This window comes from Arachis ipaensis, chromosome B03 (assembly GCF_000816755.2).
Source record: "Arachis ipaensis cultivar K30076 chromosome B03, Araip1.1, whole genome shotgun sequence".
NCBI classification, from domain to species: domain Eukaryota; kingdom Viridiplantae; phylum Streptophyta; class Magnoliopsida; order Fabales; family Fabaceae; genus Arachis; species Arachis ipaensis.
The window spans coordinates 72,759,390-72,777,041 of record NC_029787.2 but is presented as its reverse complement, the minus strand read 5'-3'; the positions used below and the strand labels follow the sequence as shown (position 1 = coordinate 72,777,041).

At 38.9% G+C, this 17,652-nt stretch overlaps 1 long non-coding RNA gene across 1 annotated transcript in view; it reads right to left on the bottom strand.

Annotated features, from left to right (window-relative positions):
- LOC110270195 overlaps positions 1-14,657 on the bottom strand; it is a 17,551-nt gene extending 2,894 nt beyond the window's left edge. The window contains exons 1-2 of the long non-coding RNA XR_002359429.1: positions 14,647-14,657; positions 13,546-13,548 (exon numbers count right to left, since the gene is read on the bottom strand). This is a non-coding gene — a long non-coding RNA (uncharacterized LOC110270195). The remainder of the gene's footprint in view (positions 1-13,545; positions 13,549-14,646) is intronic.

Sequence of the window (17,652 nt, the reverse complement as noted above, 5' to 3'; positions counted from 1 at the left end):
GTCCATGCAAGGGTGCAACGTGAAAATTCCAGATGTTTATGTGCTACATGTTGTTGGTAGGAATTTGGTTATTGGAACCACTTGGTTGAAAACTCTGTGGGTGCATATTGTTGATTATGAGGCTGCCTTCCTCCATTTTAGGCATGAAGGCAAGTTTGTCACAATTTATGGGGAGCACATAGCAAGACCTTGCCAAGCTTAATTCCACCACATAAGGAGATTAGTCAAAATTGATGCTATTGAAGAGGCGTTGACGAGAGGGCAGAAGTCGGCTAATTAAGAAATCAATATATGGAATACGTTGTGAGTATAGTTCTTAACCAGCTAAGATCCGCCTTATCAATTTAGAAAATTTGTCACGAAATTTAGAAATAAAAATACTGGATGTATGAGTCCTAGGTCGTCTCCCAACAAGTTGCAAGAAATTGTGCTAATTTATTAATCAGGGGCTTTCAGGAAAGTTTGAGTTTGGATAATGAGCAATTAAATAATTGTAAATTAAAGCAATAAAAACTAAGAATGATTATTGATAAAAAAGCCTTGACTGGGGGAATGATTAATTGGAAGTCCTATCCTTGTTGGAATCTTCTCAAGTGTAGTATAAAGAGGTTGTTGTTTTCACTTAGTTAACCCTTACTAAATAAAGGAAAGTCAAGTGATTGAGCTAACTCTTATTCGCAAATCCTAGTCCTCTCCCTTGGGAAGGTCTAGCGTTAGTAAATACAGAATTAGCCAACAACTTCCAATTCAACTAAGCACTTGAGCATTCCAACTCAAGTGTCTCCTCTTAGTCAACCCCCATGTCAAGTAGGGAATCTACTCCATTGACATGAATACAATACTCAGAAAAATATAAGAAGAAGACATAATAAATTAAATAGAGATTGAAATTTAATTAAGAATAAAAGTAATTATCTTTATCAACAATCCATGAAAATAATCCAATTGTAACTCTAAAAGTAAATAGGATATGGAAGAGTAAGTGACAAACTGAATAAGATAAATGGAAATTAAAAGAGTAAGAAAATAGGAAACAAACTAGGAGAATGTCTTCAACGGAGGTGATGACTCTTCAATATCCAAAAGCATAAAACTAATAAATTATAAATGTAAAGAGAACCTAGAGAAAGAGTAGTTTCTCTCCAGATTCAGATCTCAAACCTAAAACTATTCTAATGAGAATGTATGTCAATGTGTGTTGAGTCTCTGCATGTTTCCTGGCTTTAATTTGTGTTTCTGGGCCGAAAACTGGGTCAAAACGCGGCCCGAAATCGCTCCCAGCGTATTCTGTTATTTCTGCAGATCGCGTAGGTCACGTGTATGCATCAGTCACGCGTGCGCATCATTCAGCGATTTTCCTTGTCATGCGTACGCGTCGTCCACGCGTGCGCGTCATTCGTGTAGACTTCAATCCGCGCGTACGCGTTAATCACGCGCACGCGTCGCTGCAATTTTCTCCATTTTGCGCGCATGCGTGAGCCATGCGTGCGCGTCGATGCTCGCTGGTCATCTCCTTAGTTTCTTGTGTTTCTTCCATTTTTGCAAGCTTCCTCTCCATTCTCTAAGCCATTCCTGCCCTATAAAGCCTGAAACACTTAACACACAGATCACGGCATCGAATGGTATAAAGGAGAATTAAAATATACAAATTAAAGATTTTTAGGAAGCAAATTTTCAACCATAGAACAAAACTAGGAAGGAATTGTAAAATCATGCAAATCATATGAATAAGTGGGTGAAGACTTGATGAAACCACTCAATTAAACACAATATAAACCATAGAATAGTGGTTTATCAACCTTCCCACACTTAAACATTAGCATGTCCTCATGCTTAGCTTAAGGAGATGAAATAAATGAGTAGGGAAAAGTAAGACTCATGCAATGCAATGCAACCTATGTATATGAATGCAACTATATGATTCTGTCTACTTGGTTAAAAGTAAATAAGTTCTTCAAGACAAACATAAATCAAATTCTACTAATTCAAATTATACAGTAAAGACAAGTAAACTTGTAGGAAGATAGCTCATGAAAGCAGGGAACATAGAATTAAGCATTGAACCCTCACTGGTGGTGTATATGCACTCTAGTCTCTTTAGTGTATAGGGTAATCACTCTTTTCTTCTCTAATCATGCTTTCTAAACCTTGTTCTTCACCTAACCAATCAACAAGTATTTAATGTACCAATGCAAATAGGGGTGTTCGCGGTGCGATTTGGTTCGGTTTTTGATGGAAAAGTCATCCGATCCGATTGTCTAATCAAACTGCGGTTCGGTTTGATTCGATTTTTTGCCGAAGCCATCCGAACCAAACCAAACCAATTAAATTCAGTTTGGTTTGGTTCGGTTTGATCGGTTTTTTCAATCAATTCAAAAAAAAATACTACCATACTATTTCACAAAGTCATAACATTGAAATCGACAGACACAAATACAATGTGATACTTGAAAATAGTTTAGTTACATGTTACCTCGTAATCAAGTAAGCGATTAATCTTGATCCCAGATCAAGATTACAAAATGGATCAATGGAATGAACAACAAAGAAGCTCCATCTGATGGAGTACAAGAAGGGAAAAATATCTTGCCACTAAAAATCACAAGAATCCTTGAGGAACAAATATAAATTTCGCTGGCAAGCATGACAGATATGCGAGGACCAATACATTTATGCCCCTGCTAACTTTATAAATTGCAAATAAAACAAAGCACATGTAGTAATGCTTACAAATGCACGTCTAAAATTTAACACAACCGTCATAATTTACGCAACTACCAGGACAAAATTCTAAAATTCTTATGAAATGTCTCATTATATACCTGAATCATATCCTTCTAACTCAGAAAAGGAGAAAAGCTCACACTAATCAACTTCATTCTTGCAAGCACAAATTATCAAATGGAATTCAAGGAAGGGATTATCAAGCACAATTACTTAACTGTATAATATGCAAAGGAACAAGATGTCAATTATATTCCAAAATGAAAAAGTCTCCATAATTCTAAATTGATAATTTTAAGGCTCTATCATTGTCACTTGTTGCCATTACCCAAATTAGGTGCCCAAGCAACATCTCGAACCCAATCTGTATGCATTTGAAGAGCTGGGAAGCAGTCCATCTTCCAAAATCCATTGTTCATCTTCCATACCTTCACAGTATTATCACAACCACCAGAATACATCTTCTGTACAGGATCAAGCAACCCAGCACCAACAAGTGCACCTGGTGCCGTTGACGGTGCCCATGACACAGAAGTTACACCAACTGGATGGGCTTGGTCAATCACTTATCCAGTGTCGCCCATATTTTCACTTGAACTGACATCAAACTGCATACACAAATACATTGAACAACAAAATAAATTTACAACCAATTTACAAAATCAAGAGCAGAAACACAACAACAAATAAATTAAAAACAAAACAATACCAAGTCAGTAATAACCAGCAACAATACCAAGTCAGTAAACCAAACAATAACCAGCAACAATAAACCGAATAATGAATCAATAACCACTAAGCACAGGTGAAAGAGACAAACAATCAAATTGTTCTAAGTTAATTGAGATCTGCAAAACAAACAAATATACAGTTTGAAATTAAATTAAAATTTCAGACAGATACTGAGTCTTTTCTTAGCTTCTCAAATCTAACCAATGTCATCATACAAACTCAAGTAGTTAATTCTAACATTTCTCCTATTTTAGCCATTTCGATTACCTTGGAACCTTTCTCCTCCTAATGCAATAGTGTCAAATCAAAACTGTATGACAACAATGAATCAATAAACAGTAATTGGTAAACAATGAATTAGCAAATAGCAAGTCAGCAACAATGAATCAACAACAACAATACCAATAATAAAGTAAACAATGCCAACAAACCGCAACAATGAATCAATGATTATTGAACAAAAATTAGTTAAATTACATACCTGACTGGATGGTGGTCAGAAACGCTGCTGGCTGGTGGCGTCACTGGCGTGGTGCTGTGCTGGCCTGCTGGGTTAGTGGATGGTGGCGTCGTGCTGTGCTACTGTTGCGTCGGTGGCCAGAAACGGTCCTCTGTCCACTGGGTGCGAGCCTGTGACGGTGGTGCTGGCTGTGGCTGGGGCTTCGTGGACCGTGGTGCACTGGTGGGTGAAAAGGTCCTGGGAGCAGTGGGTGAAACGGCTTCGGCGTTGGGAGGAAGGCTTCAAGGTGGTGGGAGCCTGGGAGGAACGGTCTCTCGCCGTCGACGTCGAGACTCAAGAACGCGTGGGTGACTGGGTCTAGGTGACTGGGTGCAAAGAGTGAGATTGTAGAAGAGATTCAAGAGAGTGCTACTGTGCTAGATTTCAATTGGGGGTGGGGGTTAGGTCGCGCAGCCGCAGCGCTCATTTGGGGAATTGGGGGTGGGGGTGGGGGTGGGTTGGTTTTTTTAGGGTTTTTACTTCTCCGGTTCGGTTCGGTTCGGTTGGAGTTTTTATGGCCAGAACCGAAAATCGAACCGAACCGCAAAAAACAGCAAAATACATTTTCTTCAGTTTTTCGGTTTTCGGTTTTGTTCGGTTTTCAATTTTTTCGGTTTGGTCCATCGGTTTAGTTTGGTCCGGATCGGTTTTGAACACCCCTAAATGCAAACATTATGAGGTATTTTCAAGGTTGTAATGGGGCTAAGGTAAGGGTGAGGGTATATATATGGCTAAGTGAGCTATAATTTGAATCCTTGATTAACCTAAGCTCTCACCTATATACACACTCTATATACTTTTAAATTCATGCCTAGCTACCCATAATTCCAACTTTTGCATTATATACTCATGCATCAACTTTTCTTTTAACTTGTATAGCATATGCATTGATCTTTTCCTTAACTTTGACTTAGCATTGGGGTAATTTTGTCCCCTTATTTATTTACTTATTTATTAAATATTTTTGAATTTTTTTAAATATGGAAGCAAAAATAGCATATTAATGCATATGGGTTTTTAATTTTTCTTTTTCACATGAGTAGGCATCCAAATTCTCAATATTTTATCAATTTAAACATTGTATACTTTCATTAACCCAAGTTCCCACTGTTTTTCCCATACTTAATTGACACACAATCTCTAACTTAAGCTAACCAAAGATTCAATTTGAGGTATTTAATTATTTTTCCGCTTAAGGCTAGTGATGTGGTAAAATATAGAACAAATGGGATTAATAGGCTCAAAGTGGCTAACAAAGGTAATTGAAAGGGTAGGCTTATTTGGGATAAGTGAGTTAATAAAATAATGGCCTCAATCATATGCATGCATTTAAATACATTAAATATTGGACATATAGGATGAAACAAAATATAGATTGCAATCACAGAGAAGTAAACACACAAGAATAAAATATTTATGGTTAAATAGTGTAACCATGTCATTAAGCTCAAATCTCACAGGTTGTGTGTTCTTGAATTTTTAAACTATGTTCCAAATACAACTTCAAACAAATTTAACAGAAAAATTTTGATTTAAATTAGCAAAATTTTTCAAAAATAGGGTCCTAAAAAGAAACTTATTAATTTTTCAATCAAATAGAATATGCATGCAAATAACCTATTACTATGCAATCTATTCTATCCTATCAAAAGAAAAACTAAATAAATATCCTATTTTATTGGTGTTAAGAAAGAGAAATTACCTCCGAAAGTCAGGTACGACCGACCTCCCCACACTTAAGGCTTTGCACCGTCCTCGGTGCCATTAGTCAGGAACAAAGGGGGGCTAGTAGCAGTATCTCCACAATCAGGACCGTCATGGCTCCCTGTGCTGGTAAATGAAGTGAAGTCCAGGGTGTCTGGGTTTTCTTTGGGTCTGTGGTTTCTCATAAGCAATTCCTTGATGTATGTAAATCTGCGCTTGTTACGGCGCTCTCTTTGCTTTCCCTTCCGGTCAAGCCGGTCTAACTTCTCAAGTATCTGATGGAGTAGTTGGTTTGTTGAAGGTGCTTGTGATGTGGAAGGTGAAGGAATATCTTTGGCCGGTTCTGCAGGTCGGCTCGTAGTGACTGCTGGAGGTCTGATATACTTCCTGTTAGGGACGTACTGATCATCCCATGGAATCATGACCTTGGTGTCCCCAGTTCTGTAGGAGACTCCGGCTGCTGAGACCAGATCTGAAACTAAGACGGGAAAAGATAAGTTGCCTGCAATTTGTACGTGTCCCATAGCATCCTGGATGTGTCTTGGTAAGTTTAGAGGCTAGTCTGTAAGGATGCACCAGAGTAAAACGGCCATGTCTACAGTGAAGGAGGACTCATGAGTGCTTGGAAAGACGTAGTGGGACATAATCTGTGGCCATACTCGAGCCTCCAAGGTAAGTGCTGAAGCCAATATGCCATTGGGTCGGGATCGATGGTATCCGTAGATCCATCTGCTGCCAGGTTGTGCGATAATTCTGAGAACGGCGTCCCAGTCAAATTGGTATGTCTGGCACTTGAATGAGACTTTTTAGAATGCGTCCAATCCTTCTGGAGCAGGGGGAAGATCTAAAGCTCGCTGAATGACTTCTTCAGTTATGGGGACTTGCTTCTGATGGACATAGACAGACTGCAGGGTTGGCATGTGAAAATTGGAGTAGAATTCAACTACCCATGAAAGGTTAACCTGTCGTGGCTGTCTCCGTAGGAATCCCTATTGTCTTTGCTCAATTCGGGGCTCAACAAATTCAACAATGTGGGTTGGGAGGATGAGTAGGTTCTCATTGTTATAGCTCCTCTCAGCCAGGATGGGGAACATCTGCTCACAGTAACGGTTGGTGAACCGCGCAGTGTCCTTTGCTGGAAAGGTTTTCTCTTTTTCATCGACCTTGATGATCCTCTTGATTCGTTTTGTTGAGGGTTTAACTGCTGTTGAAGATGGCTCTACCACTAGTGCTCTTTTTGTTTCTTTTCTTGCCGGTTGTTTGGGAGTAACCTTCTCTTTACCCTTCTTGGTGACCATCCTGAAAAGGAAAAAGAGAGTAACTTTTAAAACTAAGGGTTAGAGCAAGGAAGAGGATGGTGTAGGTGATAATCAATGCACGGTAAAGAAGGATGTCGTTAACACATGGTCATGACTACATGTGAAAAGTTCATCAATGGAAATATAGCAAGTGCATGTAATGGCACTTAGATGCAAGATGTTTATTGGAATGCCGGCAAAGGCATGGGTAGCATAGATCAAGCATTAAATGTCCAAGTTAGATTATCAACTCTTTCAAACGAATAATCTGTTTGTATTGATAATTATATTTAAGCAATAAAATATAAAAGGGATTTTGTGAAAAACAGGTATTAGAGTAGTAGAATAGAATGATTAAAAATAATGCACAATGCCATACGGGCTTTTTCACAAACACATAGCATGCATGGTAAATATGTTATCGAAAGTATTTAAATTGAACATGCATGCAACCCTTTAAGAAGTAATATTAATTGTCAAACAATTCCTTAATATACTCACAAGCAAAATATATAAGAAAATAATCACCGACTTAAATTTCTAACACCAATAAAGAAAAGAAAGAAGAAGGAAATATAGATAGTGAAAGTAAAAAGAAAAAGAAGAAGAAAACATGAATAAAAATAATAATGAAAAAATAAAAAGAGAAGAGGAAAAGAAAAGAACATTGATAATGGATGTGAAAAATAGAAAGTAAAAAGTGAGAAAGAATAAAGAAGGAAGAAGGAAGAAGAAGGAAATAAGAAGGAAAAAAGAAAAGATTAGGATTTGGGGAAGAAAAGATAAGATATCTGGCGCTGATATGAATAAGCTGTGCGGCGCAGGCGACGCGGACGCGTGGGGCACGCGTTCGTGTGAATGGCAATATTTTCAAGTGACACGGACACTTGAGGCACGCGTTCGCGTGACTTGGTTTGTGCTAGTAGCGCAAGAGCAGCCTCGCGTTCGCACGACTTTCTGTTTCATTTACATATTGCCAAAATTTAGGGTGACGCGTGCACGTGGGTGACGCGTACGCGTGAATTGCCTTTATTTGAAAAATGACGCGGACGCGTGGGGCACGCGTTCGCGTGATAGGGCTTGTGCTTCTAGCACGATTCCAGCCCCACTCCATCATAACTTACTGCCATACACCCATTTACATCAATTTTGCAGGGTCACGCGTGCGCGTGAGTGACGCGCACACGTGGAGGGCTGGTTTCGCAATTGACGCGGACGCGTCAGGGACGCGTTCACGTGGGCGTGTTTGTGTCTAAGGCACGCCTCCAGCCACGCTCCCGCGTGACTTTTTGTTCAATTCTCTTTTCTTCCGAATGCACCTATGATGCGGGCGCGTCAGCCACGCTTGCGCGTCGACACCATTTTTTTTGAAGAATGCAAATGCAAATGTGAATGCAGACTATATGCAGATATTATGAAAAGAGTCATTAATCAAAAACAAAATAGAATAAAGTGAAATAAAACTAAGACTGAAACGGAACGATCATACCATGGTGGGTTGTCTCCCACCTAGCACTTTGCTTTTACGTCCTTAAGTTGGACGGTCTTCAAGCTCATTCTGCTTCTGTTGGTGGGTCTTCTAAGAGGAAGACCTCTAGCTCTTTGTGATCCTTCATCTTCTCTCCATGATAAAGCTTTAGGCGATGTCCATTGACCTTGATGAATTTGGAGCTAGAAGGATGACGCAGGTGAAAAACTCCGTATGGCTCTGCCTTTTCTACTCTGTATGGACCTTCCCATCTTGATCTTAGTTTGCCTGGCATAAGCCTCAGTCTGGAGTTATAAAGAAGAACTAACTCCCCTGGTCTGAATTCTCTCCTTTTTATGTGCTTGTCATGGACAGCCTTCATCTTTTCTTTGTATCGCCTAGAGTTGTCATATGCTTCTAGGTGAAGGTTCTCTAGTTCTGCTAGTTGCAGCTCCTTTCAGCACCAGCTTCCTCAAAATTCATGTTGCACTCCCTCACAACCCAGAAAGTCTTGTGTTCCACCTCTACTGGAAGGTGGCAAGCCTTTCCATACACCAAACGGAAGGGGCTCATCCCAATGGGTGTTTTGTACGCTGTTCTATATGCCCAGAGTGCATCTTGTAGCCTGGCACTCCAGTCCTTCCTATGAGGCTTTACTATCTTCTCCAGAATACGTTTAATCTCTCTGTTACAGACTTCTGCTTGCCCATTGGTTTGGGGATGATAAGCTGTTGCTACTTTGTAAATTATCCCATGCTTCTTCAGTAATCCTGTTAGTCTCCTGTTACAAAAGTAAGTGCCTTGATCGCTCACGATTGCTCGTGATGATCCAAAGCGACAGATAATATGGTTTCTAACAAAAGAAACAACAGTGTTAGCATTATCAGTACGGGTATAAATTGCTTCCACCCATTTAGAAACATAGTCTACAGCTAACAGTATATAAAGGTAACCATTAGAGTTTGAAAATGGACCCATGAAGTCAATGCTCCAAACATAAAAAATTTCACAGAAAAGCATAATCTGTTGAGGCATTTCATCCCTCTTGGATATATTACCAAACCTTTGGCAAGGGGAACAAGATTTACAAAAGGCAGCGACATTTTTAAAAAGAGTAGGCCACCAGAATCCATAGTCTAAGATTTTTCTAGCTGTTCTTTGAGGGCCAAAATGTCCTCCACTCTCAGATGAGTGGCAGGCCTCTAAAATGGACTGGAATTTTGATTGAGGTACACACCGTCTAATTACCTGGTCAGCACTACACCTCCATAAATATGGATCATCCCATATATAATATTTGGACTCGCTTTTCAGCTTGTCTCTTTGATGCTTAGTAAAATTTGGAGGGAAGGTGCAGCTAACTAGATAATTAGCTACAGGTGCATACCAAGAAACTACTTCAGATACTGTATGCAAGCTATCAAATGGGAAAGTATCATTGATAGGAGTGGAGTCATCCTTAATGTGCTCAAGGCGACTCAAGTGGTCTGCCACTAAATTCTGGTTACCACTCCTATCCTTAATTTCTAAATCAAATTCTTGCAGCAGTAGTATCCAATGTATTAGCCTTGGTTTGGACTCTTTTTTAGCTAATAAATACTTCAGAGCTGCATGGTCTGAGTACACTACCACCTTAGTACCAAGTAAATAAGCTCGAAATTTATCCAGAGCAAAAACAATAGCAAGAAGCTCTTTTTCAGTAGTAGTGTAATTAGACTGAGCAGCATCTAAGGTCTTAGATGCATAAGCAATTACAAAAGGATCTTTACCTTCGCGCTGAGCCAGCACCGCTCCCACTGCATGGTTGGAGGCATCACATATAATTTCAAATGACTGGCTCCAGTCTGGTCCTCTCACAATTGGAGCTTGAGTCAGGGCGATCTTCAGCTTATCAAATGCTTGCATGCAATCCTTACTGAACTCGAACTCAATATCTTTCTGTAATAATCTGGATAAAGGCAATGCTACCTTACTGAAGTCCTTAATGAATTTTCTATAGAAACCTGCATGGCCAAGGAACGAACGGACTTCCCTCACGGAGGAGGGGTAAGGTAAACTAGAAATGACATCTACCTTTGCTGGATCTATAGAAATGCCAGTATTAGACACAACATATCCTAGTACAATTCCTTGTTTTACCATAAAGTGACATTTTTCAAAATTCAACACAAGGTTTGAACTAACACACCTGTCTAATACTCTAGATAAACTATCCAAGCAAAGGCTAAATGAATCACCATATACGCTAAAATCATCCATGAAAACTTCCATACAGTTTTCAATGAGATTTGAAACGATGCTCATCATGCATCTTTGGAAAGTAGCCGGTGCATTACATAAGCCAAAAGGCATCCTTTTATATGCATACGTTCCAAAGGGACATGTAAAAGTAGTCTTCTCCTTATTCTCAGGAGCTATATGAATTTGAAAATAGCCTGTATAACCATCTAAAAAGTAGTAATGGGATTTACCTGACAGGCGATCAAGCATATGATCAATAAATGGCAAGGGGTAATGATCCTTGCGAGTGGCTTGGTTAAGATGCCTATAGTCAATGCAAACTCTCCATGAATTCTGCACTCTAGTTGTCAGGAGCTCTCCATGCTCATTCTTTACTGTTGTGACTCCAGACTTCTTGGGCACCACTTGTACTGGGCTGACCGATTTACTATCTGAGATGGGATAATTGATATCTGCTTCAAGTAGCTTGGTCACTTCTTTCTTGACAACTTCTAAGATGGTGGGATTCAATCTTCTTTGAGGCTGACGGACAGATTTTGCTTCCTCTTCCAAATATATTCGGTGCTCACAAACTTGAGGGCTGATGCCTACTATATCTGCCAAGCTCCATCCAATTTCTTTCTTATGTTTTCTCAGCACACTAAGCAGTTGTTCTTCTTGTTGGGAAGTGAGTTCCCTCGCAATGATAACTGAGAATTTACGCTTATCCTCAAGGTAAGCATACTTGAGGTGTGGAGGGAGGGGTTTTAATTCCAGTTTCTTCTCATGGCTAGGTTCTGGATTATCCGGGGCTGGTGATAATGGAAAAATATCCTCATTGTGTTCAGAGGGTGTCCCCACACTTGGACTCTATGTGCTTATCTTCTATTTCTTGTTGGTGAACTTCAGCTACAGTTTCATCAATGATGTCGTACTGGAAGATAGAATGATCTTCCGAAGGGTGCTTCATAGCTTCATTTAAACTGAAACTCACTGCTCTGCTATCTATCTCAAAGGAGTAAGTTCCTGAGAATGCATCCAGCTTGAACTTCGAAGTCTTCAGGAATGTTCTTTCAAGCAGGATTGATGATGGTCTTCCTGAGTCATTAGGGGGCATTTCCAAGATATAGAAGTCAATGGGAAATGTGAGCCCCTTAATGCTCACTAATACATCTTCAGCAATTCCAACTACTGTAATAATACTTTTATCTGCTAACAAAAAACGAGCTGCCGACCTTTTTAAAGGAGGGAGCCTCAAAGTATCATATATGGACAATGGCATTATACTAACACACGCTCCTAAATCACACATGCAGTCAGAAAATATTACACCTCCAATGGTACAGTTAACCATGCATGGACCTGGATCACTACATTTTTTAGGTATACCTCCCATTAAAGCAGATATAGAACTACCTAAAGGGATAGTTTCTAACTCATTAATTCTATCCTTATGTATGCACAAATCTTTTAGAAACTCTGCATATTTAGGTACCTGCTGAATAACATAAAAAAGGGGAATGGTTACCTCAACCTTTTTGAATATTTCTACCATTTTGGGATCAAGTTCCATCTGCCTTCTGGTCTTCCTTGCAAGGTGTGGAAATGGGACAGGAATGGCATCTTTTACCACTTCAGCTTCCTTTGGTTCTCCATTCCTTGGTTGAACTGCTTCTTCTTCAACCATGTCTTTTACGTCCTCTTCCTCTTCAGCATCTTCCACTTCCACCACATCCTCAGCTGGGGCGTGTTCTGATGGGCTTGGTTCCTCATGGTTCCTACCTTGTAGTGTGATTCCGGACCTCAAAGTGATGGCATTGATACCACCCTTGGGATTAGGTAGGGGTTGAGAAGGAATTCCACTGGAGCTTGAAGGTTGGTTTATGGAATTAGGTAATGAATCTATCCTGGAGACAAGAGCTTGTAAAGTGGCATTCAGACCATTTAAAGTAGAGTTCAGCTGCGTCTACATGTCTTGTTGTCCTTGTGCAAGAGAACGGAGCATCTCGTCATTTGATGAGGAATTAGGATAGGTGATCTGCGAAACTTGTTGTTGGTTATGCTGGGTTGACGCGAGGGCAGAAGTCGGCTAATTAAGAAATCAATATATGGAATATGTTGTGAGTATAGTTCTTAACCAGCTAAGATCCGCCTTGTCAATTTAGAAAAGTTGTCACGAAATTTAGAAATAAAAATACTGGGAGTATGAGTCCCAGGTCGTCTCCCAACGAGTTGCAGGAAAAGGGTGCTAATTTGGGATAAGTGAGTTAATAAAATAATGGCCTCAATCATATGCATGCATTTAAATACATTAAATATTAGACATATAGGATGGAACAAAATATAGATTTCAATTATAGAGAAGTAAACACACAAGAATAAAATATTTATAGTTAAATAGTGTAACCATGTCATTAAGCTCAAATCTCACAGGTTGTGTGTTCTTGACTTTTTAAACTATATTCTAAATACAACTTCAAACAAATTTAACAGAAAAATTTTGATTTAAATTAGTAAAAATTTTCAAAAATAGGGTCTTAAAAAGAAACTTATTATATTTCAATCAAATAGAATATGCATGCAAATAACCTATTACTATGCAATTTATTCTATCATATCAAAAGAAAAACTAAATAAATATCCTATTTTATTGGTGTTAATAAAGAGAAATTACCTCCGGAAGTCAGGTACTGACCAACCTCCCCACACTTAAGGCTTTGCACCGTCCTCGATGCCATTAGTCAGGAACAAAGCGGGGCTAGTAGCAGTATCTCCACAATTGGGACCGTCATGGCTCCCTGTGCTGGTAAATGAAGTGGAGTCCAGGGTGTCTGGGTTCTTTTCGGGTCTGTGGTTTCCTATAAGCAGCTCCTTGAGGTATGTAAATCTGCGCTTGTTACGGCCTTCTCTTTGCTTTTCCTTCCGGTCAAGCCGGTCTAACTTCTCAAGTATCTGATGGAGCAGTTGGTTTGTTGAAGGTGCTTGTGATGTGGAAGGTGAAGGAATATCTTCGGCCGGTTCCTTCCAATTAATCATTCCCCAGTCAAGGCTTTTTTTATGAATAATCATTCTTAGTTTTATTGCTTTAATTTACAATTATTTAATTGCTCATTATCCAAATTCAAACTTTATTGAAAGCCCCTGATTAATAAATTAGCCCTCTTTCCTGCAACTCGTTGGGAGACGACCTGGAATCTGGGGCTCTAGCTTCCTGCAGAGTAATCCTCCTAGGTGCTGCCATTCTATCTGCACGTGAATCAACTGAATCAGTAGTAAAGGAGCTTGTTTCGCTCTCAGATGGCAGTTCAGATTCGCCCTCAGATGAGACTGGTGAATCGATAACAATCACTTCACCACCCTCAGAGGCTAACCGACGTCGAGCTCGTCTAATACGTGAAAGAGTTCTTTCAATTTCAGGATCAAATGCGGCTAAGCTCAGATCAGGCAGTGAACGCGTCATTCAATGAGAAAAACATATAGCTCATGGTAACAAAATAAAAATAAAATATGCAAATAAAAAAATATGTACACTAATTAATAATCTAGCACACTATTGCAACTCCCTAGCAACGGCGCCAAAAATTGATGAGAAGGTAGAAGTCGGCTAATCAAGAAATCAATATATGGAATACGTTGTGAGTATAGTTCTTAACCAGCTAAGATCCGCCTTGTCAATTTAGAAAAGTTGTCACGAAATTTAGAAATAAAAATACTGGGTGTATGAGTCCCAGGTCATCTCCCAACGAGTTGCAGGAAAGGGTGCTAATTTATTAATCAGGGACTTTCAGGAAAGTTTGAGTTTGGATAATGAGCAATTAAATAATTGTAAATTAAAGCAATAAAAACTAAGAATGATTATTGATAAAAAAACCTTGACTGGGAGAATGATTAATTGGAAGTCCTATCCTTGTTGGAATCTTCTCAAGTGTAGTATAAAGAGGTTGTTGTTTTCACTTAGTTAACCCTTACTAAATAAAGGAAAGTCAAGTGATTGAGCTAACTCTTATTCGCAAATCCTAGTCCTCTCCCTTGGGAAGGTCTAGCATTAGTAAATACAGAATTAGCCACGTCCAATTCAATTAAGCACTTGAGCGACTCAAGTGTCTCCTCTTAGTCAACCCCCATGTCAAGTAGGGAATCTACTCCATTGACATGAATATAATACTCAGAAAAATATAAGAAGAAGACATAATAAATTAAATAGAGATTGAAATTTAATTAAGAATAAAAGTAATTCTCTTTATCAACAATCCATGAAAATAATCCAATTGTAACTCTAAAAGTAAATAGGATATGGAAGAGTAAGTGACAAACTGAATAAGATAAATGGAAATTAAAAGAGTAAGAAAATAGGAAACAAACTAGGAGAATGTCTTCAACGGAGGTGATGACTCTTCAATATCCGAAAGCATAAAACTAATAAATTATAAATGTAAAGAGAACCTAGAGGAAGAATAGTTTCTCTCCAGATTCAGATCTAAAACCTAAAAACTATCCTAATGAGAATGTATGTCAATGTGTGTTGAGTCTCTATATGTTCCCTAGCTTTAATTTGTGTTTTTGGGCCGAAAACTGGGTCAAAACGCTGCCCGAAATCGCTTCCAGCGTATTCTGTTATTTCTGCAGATCGCGCAGGTCACGCGTGCGCGTCATTCAGCGATTTTCCTTGTCACGCGTACGCGTCGTCCACGCGTGCGCGTCATTTGTGCAGATTCCAATCCACGCGTACGCGTTAGTCACGCGCACTGTCGCTGCAATTTTCTCCATTTCGCGCGCACGCGTGAACCATGCGTGTGCGTCGATGCTCGCTAGTCATCTCCTTAGTTTCTTGTATTCCTTCTATTTTTGCAAGCTTCCTCTCCATTCTCTAAGTCATTCCTGCCCTATGAAGCCTGAAACACTTAACACACGGATCACGGCATCGAATGGTATAAATGAGAATTAAAATATACAAATTAAAGATTTTTAGGAAGCAAGTTTTCAACCATAGAACAAAACTAGGAAGGAATTGTAAAATCATGCAAATCATATGAATAAGTGGGTGAAGACTTGATGAAACCACTCAATTAAACACAATATAAACCATAGAATAGTGGTTTATCAAGCGTTCACACTTCAGCTCCACCAGCCTGAGGACAAGAATTGTAACACCCTAACTTTTAGCACCTCATGATCGTACTAAAGGCTCATGCGTTACTTACCTCTAACCCTTTTTATTTTATACTATCTTTATTTAATATTGAGCCTTCACGAATGCGAATCAGAAATTTAATTGAGAAAACGAGAAGTTTACTCTTAATCACTTTATATCAAAAATACTTACATATTCGCATAACATTATATACATAGACTTATCTCAAGATTCTCAAATACAACTCCTACCCCTCTAAAAATCAAAGACAATAAATGGTAAGGGGGAAAGTCTAAGACTAAACTAACTATAGAAAATATGGATACATATTTACATAAATCTCCGATGTTCAGTCGCGGCTCCACGCCAAGGATTCCTGAACCTGTTGCTGAAAAGAAAATCTATAGGAGGTGAGAACGTCGTCCTCGCATGTTCTCAGTAGGAACAGTGAATATCGTAAAAGTAATGAACAAAATACAAATAATTGACTTTACTCGGTAAAACTATTCTTTTATCAAGCCTTTGAAAATACTTTTAAATTTTACTTTAGACAATTAATTGTTTTCTTTAAAATTTCTGAACTTAAAATAAAACTCATTTACAACATTAATTCTTAATTACTTCAATACATAAACTAATAGTACCAGAGATTCAATTGAACACACAAGACAACCAGCTCAATCATAGAGAAAATACAACAAGCAAAACATAACCAAAACATAAATGCGCAAACAATATGATGCATGTCTGTCCTAAGCAGGCCATGAGCTCATGCGTTGGTTGTTTACCCGCAACCCAACATTACTCGGGGCAAACCTCGAATATGGTCTCTTTACCGTGTCAGTTAGGTACAATTACCATCATGGGAGAACCCTTGTCATTTAGGATATCTTGGCATCATGGTAACAGACAGGCTATCAGTTAGGCAAATATTCCCGCATTAGCAATCTCAAGCTATCAATTAGGCGGGCACTTTCGCATTAGCAATTTGGCACAAAGACCCATTCAACATACAATATGCTATCAGTTAGGCGGACATCCCGCATTAGCAATCTTAGGCTATCAGTTAGGCGGGCACTTCTGCATTAGCACTTTGGCACAAGGCCCATTCGACATACACTATTCATGATTCATTATCCGTTTCAGTTAATTCTCTCATGCGTGGCTCCTCATTTTCTTCTTCTTTATTATACCTCCACATCTCCAATTACTACATACACACACCTCCGCATCACTTATATTATTAAATGTACTTTTGTATCACCGCTTAATTACACATACCTCCGCTTCACCAAATAATCAACTACTCTTACCTCCACATCACTTCGTAGGTATACTTTCAGTCTTAGTAGCAAAATCTTCAATTTCTAAATACCCAAACTTCTTTAACTTTTAGTCAAGATAAAAGTCACTTTAGTACATAAATCAAACTCAATTCCTAACTTAAAACAAAATCTTTTCTTAATAGATTGAACTCAAAATATTATACTTTTCTTAATAAATCGAAGTTAATTAATACGATTCTTAAATCAAATTTTCTTTTAAATAACGCTTTAAACGAGCATCGGAGTTTGATGTAAATAATGAGTGATCATTTTTAGATTGAGTGAACCCCAAGTCAGCAAGAGCAGCAAAGAGTTTGATGTTCCACTAGCAACTAGCCTGCTTCAAGCCGTATAAAGACCTCGTTAACTTGCAAACTAACTTGGGATTTGAACACTTCAGTCTCTTTGGGAGCTTCATGTAAACATCTTCATGGAGGTTTCCATGAAGGAAAGCCATATTCACATCAAGATTATAAAGGTGCCATTTCTTTGCCACTACAATGGCAAGGAGAACTCTCACAGTGCTCATGTTTACTACGGGACTAAAGGTA